This window comes from Psammomys obesus, unplaced genomic scaffold, assembly GCF_907164565.1.
Source record: "Psammomys obesus unplaced genomic scaffold, mPsaObe1.curated_primary_1811, whole genome shotgun sequence".
Classification (NCBI taxonomy): Eukaryota; Metazoa; Chordata; class Mammalia; order Rodentia; family Muridae; genus Psammomys; species Psammomys obesus.
The window spans coordinates 604,858-618,640 of record NW_026586589.1 but is presented as its reverse complement, the minus strand read 5'-3'; the positions used below and the strand labels follow the sequence as shown (position 1 = coordinate 618,640).

The following is a 13,783-nucleotide window of genomic DNA, read 5'->3' as shown; positions in this document are numbered from 1 at the left end:
AGGCAGGCAGATCTGAGTTTCAGGACAGTCTAGTGTATGGACAGAGTTCCAGGACAGCAAGGGCTATATATAGGCCCTGTCCACGCCCCCCCCCCCCCCCCCCCCCCCCCAGCCCTCCAAAAAAAAGTAGAAGCAAGAACAGGACTAGTTAGGAAACCAGGAGATTATTATTACACCCATAGACAGGTAGAGCGACATGTAAACTGTTGACAGCTGCAGTGACTTTGGATTTTGTTTTAGTTGGGGTTTGGTCTAGGCCAGGCAGCTGCTGAACTCACTCTGTAGCCCGGGCTAGTCCTGTACTCTCAGTGACCCTCCTATTTCAGCCTCCCCAGTTGTTGGGATTACAGTTGTGAGCCTCCATGCCTAGTTTGACTCTCTTATTTTTTTCTATGGATGTACCTGTTTTATGGGTGTACCACCATTGATTTGCTCAACATCCTAGCAATGTACATTGAGTCTCAACTCCTGCTTTTAAAAACAATGGAGTTTGTGATGGCCAGCCCTAACCTGATGGCACGGTGTCATTGGAAGAAAACTATCCCAGGTGTTAATGATGCTTGTGTTCTATTTTTATTTTCCAAAGTGGTCTGGTTTATGGACAGTTTATGCATGATTTCCCTGTGATAGCTAAAGAGCTTAACTCAGGCACTCCCTAATAGTTGTTGACCTTTGTCCTGAAATGAATGTGAGAGCCTAGGGCTCTGCAGGTGTTATGTATGTGAGTTAAGAATTAGAAAGACGGTGTTGCTGCTGTGAGCTAATTAACTGAGATGGTCTCTATCTGTATAAGGAGGATGAGAAACAACTGAAGGGAGTAAAGGAATTCTATCACCCAGCTGGGAATTCCATAGAGCATGAGATAATTGTGATGCCCATCTTTGATAAACCCTCCCTTTAGTTCTAAAACCAAAGACAAACTAAAAAAAAAAAAACAAAACAAAAAAACCCCAAACCCATATATTGCCAGTAAACTTAAACTTGGAACCCAGTAAACTTGGAACAAAAGGCCCCTCTCCTCCACAAGACGAATTGAGGCACAAGCAGCATCCGAGGTCCCAAGCCCTCACCTAGAGCCTCGCTGTTCCCCATGCCCATCTTTTGTCGGGCCACCCCTCTGGAGAGCTAAGGCCCCAGCCTCAGCACAGCTTTCCTTCCTCCGCCCATTGCTCGCTGCTGCCGAACCCGCCTGCCTACACGGTCCCTTCCCGGCCGCCGTAGCGTGAAACGACGCGGAAGTTCGGCAGCCGCCGCGTCGCCTAGGCAACGGCTCCGCGGCGGGCTGCGGGCGCCAGGCGGCCCCGGGGAGGCGCTCGCGCCGCCGGCCGTGGCTCCGCGAGGCGAAGAGGCGACAGGTAAACGGCGGTAGAGCGGGCGGACGCGGCACGGAGAGGAGCGGTTCGCCAGGCGACCGGCGAGGGACGGGCCGCGGGGACGCCGGGCAAGGACAGAGGGCCGGACCTTCGTCCCCTGGGCCCACGAGCCGGCTGGCGCCCGCGACGTCCTCTGACCCTGGGCGCGTTCCGGTGGGTGCGCTTTCGGCTTTCATTCTGACGCATCTCTCGAGCCTCGTTCGAAAGTTTTCCTTGTAAACAGTGTTTTTTTAAAAAGCTCCTTTTCTATGAGGGTTGGTTGCGGGGTAACTAGGAACTGAAGAGAACGTGTGCTTGTGTCGATCTCCGAGGGTGGGGGTCGGTGAGGCTGGACCTCTTTCTGCGTCAGTGTTCGCACCTGCACAATGGGGATAACGCTAACGCCTGTCTTGTAAGATGATCACAAAGTATATTTATATTTAAAATCCTCAGTACGTGGGAGCTTTTCTTGTTGCTCTTACTGCGAGGAGCATCATTGAGTATTTATTGAGAACCAGGGCCCCCGGGCTGATCGCCAGCGGTTTAAAAAAAAAAAAAAAGTCCTTAGGGAACTCCACTCCTATCGGTAGGAAACAGACCTGTGGACAGGAATTTGGTGTAATTTGAAATACGGTTTTGCACGTAGAGGAAACTACTGAATGCGGTAGACCTTCAGAGGCGAGTGTGGTGGTTAGAGAGAGATTACACAAGAAGGTTAATTCCAAAAAGATTTGAAGCCTGCGGCTGTGTTGGCCAGAAGACGAGGTTGGTGATGTGTCCAGTGTTAGGAAGACAGCCTTGAGGAGACAACCCAACTTCTAGAGACTCTCCCAAGAATTTCAGGCTGGAAGGGAATCTGAAAGGTAGAAATCATCTCTACTTGATGTTTGAGACAGACTTTTTTTAGGGGCGGGGTAAAGTTTTGGGAAGTTTATTTATTTTATTTTTTGTGGGCCTTCAAGGGAGAGGCTTGTTTTACACAGGATCTTATGGGCTCCAGGCTGGCCTTAATGCTGCCCGGTAGCTGAGGCTAGCCTTGAACTCCTAATCCTTGTGTCTCCACCTCCTGGGTTCTGGGATACAGGTGTGAACTGGTAGAATATTCTAGTCAGGTGTGTGTGTGTGTGTGTGTGTGTGTGTGCTTGATCAGAAATAGATCCTTCACTCTCTTTGGTTTTATCACTCCTTTTCTTTTTTGTTTTTTTTCAAGGCAAGGTTTCTCTATGTAGCATTGGCTGTCCTGGACTCGCTTTGTAGACCAGGCTTGACCTCAAACTCACCTAGATCTGCCTGCCTCTGCCTCCCTGAGTGCTGGGATTACAGGTGTGAGCTACCTGGCCTGGCTGGTCTTACCACTTTTATTTTTCACTTTGCAGCCAGTTATTTATTGTAATACAAACAAACAAACAAACAAACAAACTTAATATAGAATGTTGTCTTAGACCCCTTTTCAGTATTAAAACTAACTACCTGAGGTTGGATAGCTTCAGAAGGAAAACAGGTTTTGTTTAGCTTAAACTTATGTAGATTCTTGGAGCCCACTTCTGACCATGGCCTTCTTATAGCAGAGTCCTGAGATGGCCTGGGGTTTTGCATGTTACGAGATGGGGAGTTTGAGGATTCCTCAGTGTGGTGCTGGGGGTCGAAGAGACCTGTGCCCACATTAGGCAGATGTTCTGCCTCTGAGCTATATATATCCTTAGCCTTTCCTCACAGAGTGCCAGTATCCAGTCCCAAGAACTCCAACCTAATGACCTTATCTAATGCTGATTCCTTTCCAGTGGTCCCACCTTTAGATGCCGCTTTCAGATAATTTCCAAATAATTTCTTCATGCCTCACAGTGGGAATGAAATTTCAGCACATGAACCCTTGGGAGATACATGCAAACCACATCTAACCCATAGCAAGTGTGAGGTACCAGGCATTGTGAGGCACCATAATGAGAAAGCTGGTCCTTACCATGGAGATAGAGCCCAGTCAGGAAATTATGCCTCTGTCGAGTGCTGTGTAATGGGAGGTATTAATAGGGTACTTCTGCTCTGGTGAATACAGTCTAGTTTGGAGGTTTGAGGAGGGAGCAGTGTGAATTAGCTCCATCTGGAGAGATGATGAGATTGGTAAAAGGGACAGTATTTTAAACACATTCAAAAGCAATGTCACAGAGCCCACCTGGCATGGCGGTATCTGCCTGTATTCCTAGCATTTGGAAGGTGGAGTTAGGAGGACAAGAGTTTTAGCACTGGCTACATAGCCAGTTCAAGGCTAGTCTGGGCTGAGTGAGATTTTATCTCAACACTTACATGTATACACACAAGTTCATTAGTGAGTCTGTTTATTTTGAGAGAAGGTCTCTTTGTGTAGCCCTGTTTGGTACAGAACTTGCTTTGTAGGCTGGGCTGGCCTAAAACCCACAGTGGTTCATCTGCCTCTGCCTCCAGAGTCCTAGGATTAAAAATCTGCCACCACACTGGGCATTAGCAGTTTATTAATGGAGGTAAAAGTGGTTCACTTCAACTAGAAGTGGCAACTGTGGTGGTTCACACCCACAATCCCAGAACTCAAGGCTGAAGCAGGAGGATCAGGAGTTCGAAGCTAGCCTGGGCTACACACATAGCCAGGCCTTATCTCAACCCTCCCCCCACATACCCAAATAATAGTGAGAGATAATGAGAGATTTTTTTTTAAAGGACCCAGGGCTGCTGCTTTGCACACTTTTAGGAGAACTATTCCCTTAGGTGACACCAAGAAGACGTGGCTCTTGAAGTAAGAGGAAACCAAGAGAGTATGGTAGTGAAGACAAGGGCAGAGGTCAGCTTTGCTAGATGCCACAAAGGTGGCAAGTAGGAGCAGTTAAAGTTGGAATGTGCCATCTGAATAAATAAGTTCCAGGGGTCACTAGGGGCCTGACTGAGCAGATGTGGTGAAGTGCTGGGGGCGGAATCCATAATGTCCCGGCTTCGAAAGGTTTGGTGTATCAGTGGGATGAGGTAAGAGTGGGATGTGAGAAGACAAGAGTGTAGGCAGCTCCAAGAAGGGTGGCTGTGGAGGGAGGGAGAAGGCTGCAGCAAGATTGAGGAGTAAGGGAAGGTTGGTTTTTTTTTTTTTTTTAGCATGAGAGCTTAAATGCAGTTGGCACAGAGCTGGTGGGAGGGAAAGGCTGAGAAGACTTGGAGTGGAAGGGAACTCTCAATAGCGCAACTTTCTCTGGAAGGTAGGATAGGCTTAGACAGGGGTTATTGCCAACAGAAGTGCACCAGTGGAAGGCAGCAACCTAAGACAGAAGGTGTTAGTGTGGAGAGCAGACCATGCTCTCACTATTGGCAGAGAGCAGGCCTTTTGGAGCTAGTATATTAAGCACTGCTCTTGCACTAGTCTCAATATAACCTTTTGCTTTGGTGGGCGGGGTTGCTGGGGATTGAACTGAGGGCTTGAGTGTTCTGGGCAAGCTCTCTACTGTCTCTCAGTAGTACAATCTTAGTAAAAACCTTGTGGGATAGGCCCTGTTAGGATCTCCAGTTTATGGATGAAAACTGCGCTAAAATACTTAACCCAAATCCCATTATATTCGGGTCCTGTGCTTTGGTTTGCTGAGTGAGTCCAGAGCTTTTAGTCTTTGTGTGTGTGGTGTATATACACTTGTGTGTGCAGGTGTGATGTTCTGCTCTATCACTCTTTATCATTCACTGAACCCAGAGGTAGGCTGGCAGCCAGTGAGCCCTAGGGATTCCTTTTTCTCCATCCACTACAGTGCTGGGGTTACAGGCATGCGCAGCCACACCTCTCTCTTTAAAAAATTTATGTGTATGTGTGTGCACCACATGCAGTCAGGAGCCTTCGAAACTGGAGTTGTGTACTACCATGTGGGTGCTGGGAATCCAACCTGGGTCCTCAGTAAGACTAGCAACTGCTCTTAACCTGGAGCCATCTCTTAGTCCCACATTCATCTTTTTCTGTGGGTACTGGGGATTCGAACTCAGGTCCTCATGCTTGTGCAGCAAGTGTTCCTACTCACTGAGCACCTCCCTATCCCAGAGTTTTTACCCTTAGTCAATACCTAGATGGTATAATTCTGTGCCTTCCATAGTATGTGCTGACATAATTCAGGAGATTAATTTTAAAATACTGGTAGCACACGCCTTTAATCCTAGCACTCCAGAGGTAGAGGCAGGTAAGATCTCTGAGTTCAAGGCCAGCTTCGTCTACCGAGTGAGTTCCAGGACAGCCAGGGATACACAGAGAAACCCTGTCTTAAATCCCTGCCTCCCCAGAAAGAAAGAAAAGTAATTGCTGCCCTACCAGAGGATCCAGGTTTAATTCCCAGCACCTATGTTGTGGCTCACAAACATCTGTAGCTGACAATCTGTTCTGGCCTTTGCATACACACGCATGTGCGTGCACGAACACGCACACGTAGGCCAAACACATATATCTTTTTTGTTTGTTTGTCTTGGAACCTGCTCTGTAGACCAGGCTGGCCTTGAACTTGAGGTCCAACTTGGCCCTGCCTCCCAAGTACTAGGATTAAAGTTGCAGTAAGTGCTTCTAACTGCATCACATCATCTAAACCATCACTTCAGCCTTCTCCCACAATTCAAATTTATACTTATTACAATCTCCATTTTCCCTCTCCCTCAGTTCTTACAGCCACCCACCTACCTACTATCCTTCCTTTCTTCCCCTCTCCATTCCTCCTTCTCACCTTCTTCCTTCCTTCTTTCCTTAAGGGTTTAACTTCCCCAGATGCCTTCGTAAGTGAAGTCACTCATTCAGTTTGTTTTTAGTGATTCAGTTATTTCCCTTAACATAGTGTCCTCATTGTTCAGCCTTGTTATCACATGCCAGATTTTCCTCTAAGTAGCCACAGGTAGCCTCAAACTCAAGGCAGTCCTCCTGCTCCAGCCTCCTGTATTCTGAGCATACAGGTATGTGCCACCAGTTCTGGTTCCGTTCTAAGGTTGAATAATACTTCATTGTGTGCTTTTAGCTCTTGGCTTATCCATCTCTCTGTTGGTGTCTTGGGCTGCTTCCACATTTTGGCTCTTAGGACTAATACTGCTGTGAGTGTATGAAGACGGTAAGGATATTGTGTCTCTGTTGTAGGTTCATGGGGAAACATTTCTTTACTCAGTGCCTCATTAATAATAATAATAATAATAATAATAATAATAATAATAATTATTATTATTATTATTACTACAGAGCCTTAACTATGTAGCCTTGGCTGGCCTGAATTCACTATGTAGTCCAGGCTGATTTTGAACTAAGAGAACTAAGAGAGCCACCTGCCTCTGCTTCTGGGGTTAAAGGTTCACCACCACGCCATACCATATTATTTTTCCTAATTTTTTTTGAAAGATTTATTTATTATTTATACAGCATTCTGCCTGCACATGTGCCTGCAAACCAGGATTGGACAACAGATCTCATTATAGATGGTTGTGTGCTGTTATGTGGGTGCTGGGAATTGAACTCAGGACATTTGGAAGAACAGCCAGTGTTCTTAACCTCTGAGCCACCTCTCCAGCACATTTTCTCCAATTTTTAAAACAGAGTATTATGTTGCTCACGCTGGCCGTATAAATCTTAGCTAGGTATAGTGACATACGCCTTTAATCCGAGCACTTGGGAGGCAGAGGCAGATGGATCTCTGTGAGTTTGAATCTAACCTGGTTTACAGAGTGAATTCCAGGACAGCCAGAGCTACATAGTGAGACCTTGTCCCCCCAAAATAAAACAATAAAAAATTCAAAACATAACTCCTTAATCTAGTCCCACATCCCTGAGATCTGCTTCAGAGCATACTAGAGGGAATGGCCTCCGTGCTGGCATTTGTAAATAGCTCAGCATTTTTGAATTTCTAAAAGATGCAAGTCTGTGCTCTCATCTGCCCGAATAGCAGCTCTGTGAAGTGGGCAGGATCCTTCGTGTTTCCTATTTCTTCCTGTAATTTTGTTGTTCTTCCCTCCTTCTCACCTTTCCTTCTTAGTTGGATGTTGAACAAACCCAGGGCTAGACAAATGATGTAATCCCGGGCAATAAATACCCTCAGCCCTGGTCCCATGCTTCTTTAGAGACAATCTCTAGCCCTGGCGGGTCTGAATTCCCACTGAATAGGAGAAGATGACCTTGAACTTCTAAACCTGCAAGTGTGCTCCGCCCTACACAGGTTTCCGTGGTGTTGGGAATGAAACTTGAGGGCTTCTGCACTCTACCAATTGAGACAGACCCCGAGCCCCAATTCTGTAAGTACTTTTTGGAGAAGATACTTCAAATACCTTTTAGAAAAGGCACCCTGGGAGTTACAGTAATCTCATCTTGCTCCTTTTGATTGCGTACCCCTCCACCAGGATTCCCAGCTTTTTTATTCACATTGATTCACTCTTGGAGAAACTGTTCAAAGATGGCAGCATCTGTGGTTCTGTGTTCTACAGAGTAGGTACAGACAGGGGTGAACTTAAAAAGAGTCTTTTATTTATACTCGACTAATTTATCAGTGTATATCCTGTCTTCCTCAACTACCCCTTTCTCACTCCCCTCATATCCCCAATATGCCCTGTCCTACCTTCGTGTTCTTTTTGTGTGCGTGTGTGTGGTATGTGTCTGAGTGTGTGTGTCTATGTGTCTGTCTGTCTGTCTTGTTGCCTTGATCTTGTGCAGGGTTTGTGTATGTATCCACAGCTGTAGTGAGTTCATGGCTGTAAACACCATGTTATGTCCAGAGGAAGCACTTCACGACACTTACCTTTACAACTTCATAACTTCTTACCTTCTTATTTTCCTTTCTTCAGTGCTCCTCAAGCCTTGAGCATGAGGACTGTGATAAAGGTGTCCCATTCAGTGCTGAGTACTCACCGTCACTTATTCTCAGCATTTTGACAGTTATGACTCTTCATTAACCACTGCTTAGAAGCTTCTCTGAGTAAGGCTAAGAGCAGCATGGATATATAGATAGAAATATTTAGAAGGCAGTTTGACAGCATGAAAAATTTAGCAAACACAACAAAAGTAGGTTTCTCTGTAGAGCCTATGATCTCTCCACCCATGGGCTCTCAACCAGGTTTTAGTGCCAGGCATCAGCTCCCTTAAACATACATACAAAACCTGTGGCTTCCAAATGTGTGAACACCCATGTGTGTACACACACACATTCACACATGCATGTATACACACATCTTCTCTAATCTCAGTTTTGATCCAGACTGCAGAAGAATTGCCACCAGTCCCTCTCTGTAAGCCACCATAATACTATAAAAGAGAGAATATGGCTTTCCAGACCTGATTTTGCTTTTGCATTTAGCACCCACTCTTCTGTGAGCTATTTACTGAATTTAAAGATTGCTTAATATATCAAAAGTTTGGACTGTCCTGGAGAGTTCTGTATAATGGAATTTCCTTCTTTTTCTAACTCCTGTAGCACTTTGAACTTCAGTTCTTAGCTTGGTATAGGACAGGAGTTCCTCACTGGGCCTCTACTGAGCCTTACACATAACTGGGGATCAGTCTGTGTTCTTGGAACTAGTGAATGAATAATGCCCTTTCTTTTACTGCAGGGCCCTCTTCAGTAACACTGTCTTTGAATACACTGTTAGTGGAGGCTGGTCATCTGGCCTTCTGTGTTAGGGGAAAACCAAATGTTTATAAGGTAATTTCCAACCTAAACCAAAAGAAGAACAAATAGTATAAAATAGTCCCTACCACCCACCTTCCAGCATTAATAATTACTAGTATTTTAGAATGAAGTATGACTTGAGATAAAGGTGGAGAGAACATTGGGGTTTCTGGGTGGAGATACAGGGCATGTAAGGTGAGTGAGAGTAGACAAAAAGGAGGCTGGTAGCCCAAAGAAAGGCTAGTGAAAGAGTATTGTGAGCATTACCTGAGTTGACATACAGATGTGCAAAGAGCAGTGCCCACTGCTCTTTGAGTGAGACTTAGGTGGTACTGCTGCTGTTGGCATCATGATCATTACTACACACACGGGAGAAGGTCAAGTGTGACAGCTGAGGCACTCAACTAGTGACCCTTTCCATCCAAGCCATCTAACCGTCAGAACATCACAGTAATAGATGTAATGTATTCTGGATAGACACTGAGGACAGTTTTACAGAGTATTCTGATTTTGAGGGAATCACTCCAGGAATGTTTTGGGGTGTTAGGTTAGTGCCTTGTATGGTTTTGCATTCTCAGACTTCCTGAGCTTCACCCCCTGATCTATTTGTCAGCCAAGCAAATAAACCTTATATAACACAATAAGTTTTTTTTTCATTTGCAAAAAAAAAAAAAAAAAGGTATGCTTTTTGTGTGTGTGTGTGTGAGATAGAGTCACTCTGTGGACCCTTGGTTGGTAACGTTTGCTATGTAGACCAGCCTGGTTTCAGTGTGTCTTTCCTGCCTTAGCTTCCCGGGTGCTGGAATTATAGGTATGCACTAGCAGGCCTGAGAGAGTGATAGGGAGAAAGAGAGATTCACTCTGTAGTCCTGATTTGTCTTCAATTCAGAGATCCACCTACCTGTCTTTGCTGCCAAGTGCTGAGATGAAAGGCATGTGTCACCAAGCCCTGTTAAAATGTTTTTTTCTAAAGCATTAAAACACTTTTGCTCTATAGCTTGTCCATATATACACTGAAGTTGAAATTCTTATCAACCAAGTTGACAAAGGAATAAAAATAATTTTCCTAAGTAGTCCTTGGCTAAGGAGCAGTGTTGGGAAAATTTTGTAGCAGAATCTGTTTCACCATCTTCTTTTGAAATATAAACAGTATCCTTATTTGTCCAGATTTCTCACAGTCATTTGTCAACCCCTAATTAAAGATCTCTCCATAAGCCACAGATTACTGTGTTACTTTCCCCAAAAGCCAGGCTTTCCATAGATAAAGTAGTCTTTTATTTTTCTTTTAAATGAGAATTGAGTTTTAAACCAACTGCCTTCTTCTCAGTGCTGCAAAGAATTTTGATTATGCAGAACATTCTTCCAAGCACACACAGACTTATCTGTCCCAGATAAGAATTTGCTTCTGTGGGAAGAGAAATGGACTAATCCTGATGGTTCTAATAAACGTCTGCACGCTTGTTTGGACAGAACAGTCAGCGTTCACATCCCCTGGGTCACAGAAACCCAGGCCAGAAAGCCAATGCACTAGATCTGAATTCTCAGGAAGTTTTAAAACTTAAAAATTTATTGAAACAAACAAACAACTACTTACCATTTAGGCTTGACTTTTTAAACATTGGATTGTTGTTTTCGATAGCATAAGTTTGGCCGCCTTAGCATTTGTGATTCATACCATCTTGTAGTTTATAAACTTCAAGGAAATTAAACCTCAACTTTATACTCTCCAACCTCCAGCAAACAAGTGTAAGATACAGTTTTATCTCAAAAAGAGCAGTGCCCCAGGCCAGCATTTAAATACACTGGCATGTAGAACTCGCCATTTCCCACTGTAGACTTCTTTTTCCTGTGTTTTCAGTGTATTTGGTTGATACTTCTTTTCAAGGGAGCTGGCACAAATCATCTCTGCTTATCTAGCAGTGTCTTACTAGTAGATGCATCACTTCTAGTTTATTCTTCCTTTCCAGGATGTTAGTTGGTTTGCTTTTGACATAGGGTCTTTCTACATAGCCCACACTATCCTTTGAAGTCATTCCTCTTCATTGTGTGCATGCATGTGTATGTGCATATATGTGTTTGTGTGGTCTCATATAATGTAGGCTGGCCTTGGCTTTGAGTTTGTTTTGTATTCAAGCATGACCTTGAACTTTAGAACCTCTTGCCTATGTTTACAGGCGTACAGTACCATACCCAGTTTATGGGATGCTGGGAATTGAACCCAGGGGCCTCATGCAGGGTAGGCCAGCACTATACCAAGTGTTGAGCTACATCCTTAGACCTTTTTGTTTTGTTTTGTTTTGTTTTGTTTTTGAGACAGAGTCTCAGTCTGTAGACTGCTAGAACTGAGTTTGTAGTCCAGGTTGGCTTTGAACTAGAATCATTCTTACTGATTCAGTCTTTCAAAGGAGATTACAAGTGTGAGCTACCCTACCCAGCTTCTTGCCTTATAAGATTTACATGTGCTGGATGAGGTGGTGTATGCCTGTGATCCCAGCACTCTAGGAGGCAGAGGCAGTCAGGTCTCTGAGTTTGAGCCCAGTGTTGTCTACAAAGCAAGTCCAGGAGAGCCAAAGCTTTCCAGAGAAACCCTGTCTCAAAACAAACAAACAAACAAACAAACAAACAAACATGTTTAATTGTATACTTAGGTGCAGTTGTTAAGAAGTGACAGAGCGAGCTACCCTGTTTCTTAGTCTCCTTTAATAAGAACATCTTGAAAAATAAATACTCCATCGTTATGATCAGGATGCAGCACAGCTGTATTTTTACTTTCTTCTGGTTGTGACAAAATGACTGACAGGAACAGGGAGGAAAGTTTTCTTTTGGATCACAGTTCCAGAGAGTTGCAGTCCGTCAGAAGGGGAAGTCATGGCAGAGCTCGTGGTTATGGGAATGTATAGTGGGGCTCCTCACATGGAGAGGGGCCAGCCAACAACACTGGGTAGAACTAGGGTTGGCCAAAGGCCTGCCCCTAATCACCCACATCTGCCAGCCAGACCCCATCTCTTAGGAGTGCTCAAAACATGAGTGTGTGCCAGATTCAGACAGTGTCAGCGGCTACAGACTTAGATGTGTCCACATAGTGATCTTTGAAAAGCATGGAAAATGATCATTTCACTCCCAACTCTAAGTGCTTTCTGTTAACTGTGCCTCATCCTCTGCTGTCTTGGGTGGAGATGCTGACTGAGGTTGGCTTGCTGCTGCTAAACTGTGCTTTATAGTATCAACACCATCACAGACAAGTGAGAAGGATACATTTGAGGGGGAAGTATAAAACAAGTGCCCTCTGTATCAGTTTAAATGACAGAAACATACCTGCTTCCTGGACAGCCAGCCTGGGATCCTCCATGGTGATTGATGACTTTGTTGGAGGCAGAGTTTGTCAGTCTTTGACGGCCACATAGGGCAGCTATAAGTCTGACACACAGGACAACATCAGCCTTCAGATGCCAGACCAGAAGATCTGAGAGAGTTTCCTGAGGAGGAAACATTTGGGAACTGGCTTACCCTGCGAAGGCAGAGTAGGAGTAGTCAATCCAATGGTGTTCAGTTTGGGCAGGGTCCTGGCAGTGGGTAGTATATGGAGTGGTTCTTTGCCCACTGGTCAGCATTACCACACTTGAAGCAAGGCCCAGGTGGAGTTCATTGCTGCCCTTCTTCTTTGGAGATAGTCTCAGCTACTGCTACCAGAAGATGGTATTTTCTGTCTGGGGAAGCCTTTCTCATTACACCTTAAATGCCATATTTAGTAATTCTCTCTGAGGGCTTTGAGGGCCATCATCTAAATCAGTGGTTCTCAACCTTCCAAATCTTGCAACCCTTTAATACAGTTCCTCATGTTGTAGTGATCCCCCAACATAAAATTATTTTTGTTGCTACTTTATAACTATAATTTTTCTACTGTTATGAATCATCATGTAAACATCTGATATACAGGATATCTTATATGCTACCTCTATAAAAAGGGTCCCGATTCCTGGAGGAGTCCCGACCCACTGGTTTAGAGCCACTGATCTAAACTATTACGGATACCTGATTTTAAACAAACTTTACTTGTTTTGTTTTGTTTTGAGACAGGGTTTCTCTGTGTAGCTGTCCTGGACTCACTTTGTACACCAGGCGGGCCTCTAACTCACAAAGATCCGCCTGCTTCTGCCTCCCCAAGTCCTGTGATGTCACTGCGCTCAGCAACTTGTTTTTAGTTACTTGTTTTAGGCTCCTGACAACATTACAGCGGGCTAAAGCTTGTCCCTGTAAGTTAATTACATTTGTACTTATCATGACTATAAGCGTAATACTGAGCACATTAAAGGATTTGATCACTTATAGGGTTTTTGACCATTAACTTGCATGTCTTAATTATCTTTAACAGTCTACAAGTTAGTAGCTTTTATATGATTAGGATTTTATATTTTTATTCCTGTTAAGTTTGAGCCTTAAAATTTTGAATAGAAGATTCTTTAGCATTAAAATAAAACTTTAAACCATAAATACAGCTCACAGAGAGACTGGGAACCTTATTTTTCTGATCTTTTTACAGTGTACTTTCACAGACTATCATAATATTTTTATATGACTCAGTTTATACAGATAGCAAAAGCTTAACCAAGTTAGCAAAGACAGAGAGGCTAGACATGCATCTTCAAGTCAGTTTTCATTAGCCTGATTGGACCTGAGGAATTTATAAACCTTAATCATAAGATATATATTGTTTGAGTGGTTAGACTATATTTCTAAGTCAGTTTTTGTTATTCTGAGTAGACCTTTACAACCTTTAAGCATTTATAAACCTTAATTATCAATCATTTGTTGTTTATAAGT

General features: G+C 44.1%; 1 protein-coding gene across 2 annotated transcripts in view; it reads left to right on the top strand.

Moving 5' to 3' along the window:
• Positions 1–1,281: 1,281 nt before the first annotated feature.
• The window catches only part of Pkig (cAMP-dependent protein kinase inhibitor gamma), a 67,185-nt gene continuing 54,683 nt past the window's right edge, over positions 1,282–13,783 (top strand). The window contains exon 1 of one of the 2 annotated variants that reach the window (XM_055602220.1): positions 1,282–1,526. The gene's annotated coding sequence lies outside the window, so the exon portion shown is untranslated. The remainder of the gene's footprint in view (positions 1,527–13,783) is intronic. The other variant, XM_055602218.1, reaches the window with a different exon arrangement.